Source organism: Rhagoletis pomonella, unplaced genomic scaffold (genome assembly GCF_013731165.1).
Source record: "Rhagoletis pomonella isolate Grant_MI unplaced genomic scaffold, Rhpom_1.0 Rhpom_scaffold_00011, whole genome shotgun sequence".
In the NCBI taxonomy this organism is placed as follows: Eukaryota; Metazoa; Arthropoda; class Insecta; order Diptera; family Tephritidae; genus Rhagoletis; species Rhagoletis pomonella.
In genome coordinates this window covers 18,095,948-18,101,947 of record NW_023458565.1, presented here as the reverse complement: position 1 = coordinate 18,101,947, position 6,000 = coordinate 18,095,948, and the positions used below count along the sequence as shown (strand labels likewise).

The 6,000-nt window shown below is 35.4% G+C and overlaps 2 protein-coding genes across 6 annotated transcripts in view; one reads left to right on the top strand and one right to left on the bottom strand.

Annotated features, from left to right (window-relative positions):
• Nucleotides 1-3,481, bottom strand: part of LOC118746768 (transmembrane protein 184B-like) — a 798,314-nt gene extending 794,833 nt beyond the window's left edge. For all 5 annotated transcript variants that reach the window (XR_004993886.1, XR_004993887.1, XM_036480679.1 and 2 more), the window contains exon 1: nt 3,047-3,481. The gene's annotated coding sequence lies outside the window, so the exon portion shown is untranslated. The remainder of the gene's footprint in view (nt 1-3,046) is intronic.
• Nucleotides 3,482-3,961: 480 nt separating this feature from the next.
• Nucleotides 3,962-6,000, top strand: part of LOC118746764 — a 67,827-nt gene continuing 65,788 nt past the window's right edge. Inside the window, exon 1 of the mRNA XM_036480673.1 lies at nt 3,962-4,159. The gene's annotated coding sequence lies outside the window, so the exon portion shown is untranslated. The remainder of the gene's footprint in view (nt 4,160-6,000) is intronic.

The following is a 6,000-nucleotide window of genomic DNA, read 5'->3' as shown; positions in this document are numbered from 1 at the left end:
TTATTCGGTTAATCAATTACTCGAGTAATCAAGATTTTGATTACTCAAAACGATGATTAATCGAGTTACTTGAAATATGATTACTCAAAAAAAATAATTTTGCTCGTTAAAAGAGTTTGCTTTGGAAAATGCTTATTTTCTTTTTTACATTCTATATATGAAAAAAAAAATTCGTTTTAATTTTTGAAAACAGAAACGTTGTTTTCAAAGTATCAAGGAACTTCAACTACTTTATACATATGTAAAGAGTTGAAATGTTGATTACTCATTTTACTCGAAATATTGATTAATCATAAAGCAAATTACTCAAATATTTTTGGTTTTGGTTAATCAAAAATCTTGATTACTCGAGTAACTGAACTTTTGAGTAATCATAACTTCTAATTAATCGAATAACTGAGTTATTTACTTTATGATTAATTAAAATTTTGAGTAATCAATTAATCGCACAGCCCTACTTTTTTATATTCTGTATATGAAAAATATATGTATGCATGGTGGAATTATACAAGGTGTTGTACGTAGTGACAGCTCATGTCGACAGCTCCCTTACAAAAGGTTGTAATATGGAAGCACGAGAGAAACGGGAAGAAAAAAAGCCCGCTTTGCGAAGTAGTTCGAAATTTGGTATGTACTATTTTTCATATAAAATTTTGCATATAAATAGTTACAAACGGTATATTATGATAAGCTAAATTCGCGAAAGTAGTATATATAACGTAGTACTTATGCAATAAATGGTAATTTAGTTTATTAAACACAATGTCCTATAATTATAGTCAAACTTCCAAAACCAAAAAATTAGTGGTGACCCCGAGTCGTTACATGACGGAATCGACAAAAGGGCGCATCGACGGATGGGGAGAATATTTCATCGAACAAAATGCCAACTAAAGATGTGGAGCTTGCATCGCAATGCAAGCTCCGACCGTTCTGAACTGAGATGCCAGACAAATGGTTTCTACAAATTGAGGCCACCTTTCAGTCGTACAAGACCACATCTTATGTCAGCAATTAGCAGCGATGCTTTAAAGGAAGCTGCGGATGTTTTAAAAACCTTACCAACTCAAGACCGATATATTAACCTCAAAAGTCAACTACTGTCACGTTTTACTGATTCAGCCGACCCACATAGGGTATTTGGCTGATTTAGGCATATTTTTATCGCTACAAACATCAAATATAGTTTTAGTTATCGAATAAAACATTCACTATAACTACCCTGTTACTAATAGAAAATTCAATCGTAGTGAAATCTTATTTATTGTCAATATTATTGTGGCTTATTAACATTTGTTTCCATATTGTTATTGAGCTTTGTAGCACTATTATGTTTTTAGGGAAAAGGGAAAAAGCAACAAAGTCTTAGCGGTAGAAGTTACCAAAAAAACAGTTATATCGTTGGAAAAGCAGGGCCAGTGGCAGTGAACCACAGACGGGATTGCAGCAGCAAAAATCACTGGGGAATAGATGCATAGTTAAATACGTAGTTCTTGTTTAAATCTTCCATCTAAACTTACCAAGAAAACAGTTATATCGTTGAAAAAGCAAGGCCAGTGGCAGTGAACCACAGACGGAATTGCAGCGGAAGGAAGCACCGACCAAAATAACTACAAATCTCTCTACTCTAAACCGATGTTTTTTTGCCGAATTAATGTTGAAATTTCTAATTTAATTTTCAGTTGCCAACGATAAGAATAGAGTAACTGTCAAAGAATTGTTCAGTGATTGCAAATCAGTTTTGGAATAGGGAATGAGGTAGTTTAGTACTTTTTTAAAGGCGATAAAATGTAGTTTTTTCAAGAGGGAAACACCGATATAGCTAAGGGAGCCAAGATGGCGGATTAGAGCGAGAACGCTGTCAATATCCAACACCTTGTATTATTCCACCATGATATGTATGTACTATGTATGTATTTCATTTTAATTTTTGAAAACATATACGTTTTTTTCAAAGTATCAAGGAACTTCAACTGCTTTATATGTATGTATGTAAAGAGTACTTTGAAATGTTGATTACTCATTTTATTCATAATGTTGATTAATCATAAAGCAAATTACTCAAATATTTTTGTTTTTGGATAACCAAAATCTTGATTACTCGAGTAACTGTACTTTTGAGTAATCATAATTTCCGATTAATCGAATAATTGAGTTATTTACTTTATGATTAATTAAAATTTTGAATAATCAATTAATCGCACAGCCCTACTACAAATACAACTGTAAGACATCTAAGGTATTTCGTCTGAAATAAATATACGTATATTGGATTTCTGTGGACTAATGATACTCCCCCAATTGGCATCAAACGCACTATACAGATTCATGGACTATTCACCATCGAACCAGATCATTTTTGCCACAAGAACTTCTTCGCGGACATAACTCTTTCACTTGGTTATTTAAGATGGCAATGGAGGATATGCCTTTTGACGACCACAAAACCCAACGTGAACGTGAATTGTTGATGAAATCATTGGACCATATGTTTAAATAAAAAATTAATTTTGGGCGGAACAAAGTCCGCCCGTCTGCTAGTATATGTAAGTTTTTAAAGGTTAGCGGCGACCGGTAACGTTACCCTTGGTTGAAAATACTTAGCAAAGCAATCCAAAAAAAGCCTTCAGCGTTTCACCAGCTGTTATGCGCCTGTATATACATACTACGTGTATACAGTACTACGTCGTTTCGTGACCATAGGTAAAACTGGTGCAAATCCCGAGTTACTACTCCGTTGTGTGCGCAAGTAATTTGTGAGCTACGCATGTTTAGAGATGAACAATTTCGCTGAGACCAAAAACAATATCAATTTAGCATTATTTGATAAAAAATTGTGGACTACATACATATGCAGTCCCACGATGGGTGCACGGACCCGAGGCATATGTACAGCATTAGGAAAACCCAGCGAATACCCGTCATTGTATACATCACACCTGATATATGTATTGTTTTGCTATAATTACAAATAATTTAAGTACCCACACGATTCACAAATTACAGTCATTTTTGCTCTTTTTACTACTTTCCAATTCGCACTAACCTTGTTCGTCTGCGTCGTGTCTATATGCTGCTTTATTGCTTTCTGGTGATACCAATTGAATTTAAATTTTATATCCTAATTGCGTACGATTAACGAAGTTAAGCCAATTGGCTTTCCTTATTTTCCAAATCAGTGCTATGTGTATTTTGTTTCTCCTCCAGCTGAAATCGTATTCATCAGCAATTCTATTGGCAAGAGATGACGTTTTTTTTCTTCTTTTTTGCCTTTCGTGTTTTTGATGAAAAAGCACTCACTTCACTTTTTGTGGCGAAATTAATCGTTTAACATCAAAAGCTCGCTTTATTTCAACTTTGTGCGCGATTTATTATAATTTCACCTTATTTTCACTAATTTTGATTCAATTAGATTGCTTTAATTTCTTCAATAACCACTTTCCGTAGATGTTAAAAGAAAAACCCACCGATTTCTGTGAAAAATAAATACGAAATGATTATTTCGCAGTATTGCCAAAACGAAAAAGGTAGTAGTTCTCACCTCTAGATGTCGCTGGAGATGGTTTCGTCAAATAAAATATTTTAGGCTTGGTTCACACAGCTCAGATAAATTCGTTAACTCACTTCTCTATGCTCTATTTACAAACGAAAGATTGTAAATTTATTAAAATGATTAAAAAAAGTGTGCGCTTTTTGGCTTTACTTTATTTCTAAAATTGATTCGTTGTTTTCGTCTGCAAAAGCAAATCATAGCGGCTGCGTTTCTTTATACATTCCGGATAATCCCATTTCACAGCCGGAATAAACAGAATGCGTTTGAAATATACGTCAACATATCATCAGGAACGTTCTAAAGAATAAATAAACAAAAAAGCTTATTCCAAACGTTCAGAATGAATAAAGAAATGCAGCCAGCGTCTGTATCAGTTTCGTTGCAACCCTGGGACATTTCACGATAAGTTTGGCAACCTTTGCACTTAACGAAAGTGTCTACCTGTCATTTGCTGAAAAAATTTAGGTGACAAAGCTGCGGACAAATTTTCACGGAGAATTAAAGCAGTTTTAGGAAATTTAATAAAGATAATTTAGTCAAGAAAGGACGTTTATTTGATTGTGGCTTCATTGGAGTAGTTTGTTTTCAATTTTCTTGGTTTTCGTGGTGAGTAAAGTTCGATCAAAAAATTTCTAAAAAGTTTCGTAATGAGTGAAAAAATGTGACGCCGCCGTTTCGGAGCGCCACGACTGACGCCTGCGTCGATAAAAGTATACATACATGCTAGTTGTTGGTGTTTTTGGTGCCAGCGGAGCCCCGATTGATTAAAAAAGTTGTGCATATCGTTATCGATTTTTGTGAATTTACTTTGTGATTAACTAGCATTTCTGGATAACAAATGAACAGTGTGGAAAAGGGATTGTGCTTAAGTTTTGTTACGAACAATTTATTGATTCTTCTATTCAGCAGCTGCATATTTTCCACGGGCGTAGATTGCCTCCTTTGAAGTTAATGTGGCTGCTTTTCTTAATGAAAAAGTTGATTGCGGATATGGCCGTACTTTCTAGATACCAATAAATGGACACATAGCTGGACGTTGGCAATTACGTATTTTAACTTTTGGCATCGATATTGATCCATATGGGCTACATATAGACTGCTATCCGACCGATTCTCCTGGAAAATTATGTTGTGTTTTATATGTATAAATAAGATTTTACTATTTTTTTACTTTTCTTCCTTGAATGCTAGTAATAGTAATACATAATTTTCAAAGAAATATGTACTTTAAAAGAGGAAATTTAAATGCGGTTAGGCGTGCCATTGTACGCGCTTTTCCACGCGTTTTGCGAAGGGAAAACTTTACTTTCAAAACTTGCCAAGTTTTTACAGCTAATTTACATCAGCAGCATACATGCATAGATATATACTTATGAACATATTTTAGCAATTTTTTGTCCTAAGCGTTGGACGGTATTGTATTCTTCAAAATATTCCGTCAGCCTTCGGTAGATAATAAGTAAATACCTACGTATTTATGAACATCTATAATGTGATTTAATGGCAATGAAACTCGGGCATACAATTTTTTTAATGCTTTTGATTATATGCCTATTTCTCGATGTTTTAATATCCATTAATTGAGGCATTTTGACTTGCGAAGCGAATACTGTTAAAGCAAATTTTAAGTGTTTTCGCTAAACCACTCGCTTCGCTAACCTGTTCCCTTCGTCAAAATGTACTCGCTTCGCAAGTCACAATGCCAGCCGAGGTACACATGCACTGCCCCGCCAGATGATAAGAAACAGTAATCAGATACTGCCAAGTAGAATCTCCTCCCTTTGAAAAGTACGACAATGCCTCGAATGAAACCCCGTATTTTTGATGACTACCACGGCGAACTGTTAAAAGACGAACGTCTAGCAGCACTCCATCACCTGCGTCCCACGACAGTCGGGTCTACGTAACCGGAACGACCCAGATTTATATCTGGCCAAGGACTGTCACTCCAGCAACACTCCCCAAAACCCCTTGCGGAACTTGTATGCTACAACAACAACAACAATCACCTGCGTCCAAGCTGCCGACGGATGGCACTCAAGGATCTCTTATGAGCGCTTGGATCGCAAATACGAGCGCTGCCTTTGTCAAGACATTAAAATCGTGCTCTGTGATTTAAATGTCAAGGTGAGCAAGGAAGGAATATTTTGCCTGGTACTAGGCAGTTCTAGGTTCCAGCATAAAAAAGTCCATCCATCTACATACATGTCTGTCTTCTGATCCAAAAACTAGAAACGAAATCGCTTCCAGTGTTTTAGACGTATGTACATTCAGAGGGCCAAACATTGACCGATGAATGAATAATTATGCTGGTTAGCGGCAAAGTAGTTCGCATGAAATGAATTCATGTTTCTGTCGCATAAACGTAGTATGTCTTAAACTCACAATAATTTACTAAATAATTACTTGCTAGATGTTAATGGAAAATCATTTTGTTCGAGAATCGC